This window comes from Piliocolobus tephrosceles, chromosome 18 (assembly GCF_002776525.5).
Source record: "Piliocolobus tephrosceles isolate RC106 chromosome 18, ASM277652v3, whole genome shotgun sequence".
NCBI lineage: Eukaryota > Metazoa > Chordata > Mammalia > Primates > Cercopithecidae > Piliocolobus > Piliocolobus tephrosceles.
Window position 1 is genome coordinate 59,932,192 of NC_045451.1, and position 926 is coordinate 59,933,117.

Here is a 926-nt window from a genome sequence, read left to right on the forward strand (position 1 = left end):
GTGGCCGGATCTCAGCTCGCTGCAAGCTCCGCCTCCCGGGTTTATGCCATTCTCCTGCCTCAGCCTCCCGAGTAGCTGGGACTACAGGCACCCGCCACCTCGCCTGGCTAGTTTTTTGTATTTTTTGGTAGAGATGGGGTTTCACCGTGTTAGCCAGGATGGTCTCGATCTCCTGACCTCGTGATCCGCCCATCTCAGCCTCTCAAAGTGCTGGGATTACAGGCTTGAGCCATCACGCCCAGCCTATTCTCTCAACTTTTATGTAGGCTTGGAATTTCTCAAAGGTGAGTATTGTATGAAAGGAGAGACTGGTTAGCACTCCCCTTGACAAGGATGGAAGAGGCCCTTGGGCCTGACAACAAACATGTAGTTAAGGCATTGCCACCTATTTTGTGGCATCTGAAGCATCATTTTTAGGCTGGATGCTGTGGCCTACGCCTGTAATCCTAGCACTTTGGGAGACCAAGGTGGGAGGATTGCTTGAGGCCAGGAGGGCAAGACCAACCTGGCCACATGGTAAGATCCCATCATTCTCTCTCTCTCTCTCTCTCGCTCTTTTTTTTTTTTTTTTTTTTAGTTTTTAGAAAAGAAAAAAGATGTAGAAAAAAGGTGAGATGCCAACAGCAAAGATTTGGAACCAACCCAAATGTCCATCAATGATAAACTGGATTAAGAAAATGTGGCACATATACACCATGGAATACAATGCAGCCATAAAAAAGGATGAGTTCATGTCCTTTGTAGGGACATGGATGAAGCTGGAAACCATCATTCTCAGCAAACTATCACAAGAACAGATAACCAAACACCGCATGTTCTCACTCATAGGTGGGAATTGAACAATGAGAGCACTTGGACACAGGGTGGGGAACATCACACACTGGGGCCTGTCGTGGGGTGGGGGGACAGGGGAGGGATAGCATTAG

The 926-nt window shown here is 47.9% G+C and overlaps 1 non-coding gene across 1 annotated transcript; it reads left to right on the forward strand.

Moving 5' to 3' along the window:
- The first annotated feature begins 288 nt into the window (after window positions 1-288).
- On the forward strand, window positions 289-415 carry LOC111539820. The gene has a single exon (XR_002730802.1). It is a non-coding gene; the product is annotated as a U6atac minor spliceosomal RNA (small nuclear RNA).
- The last annotated feature ends 511 nt before the right edge of the window (window positions 416-926 follow it).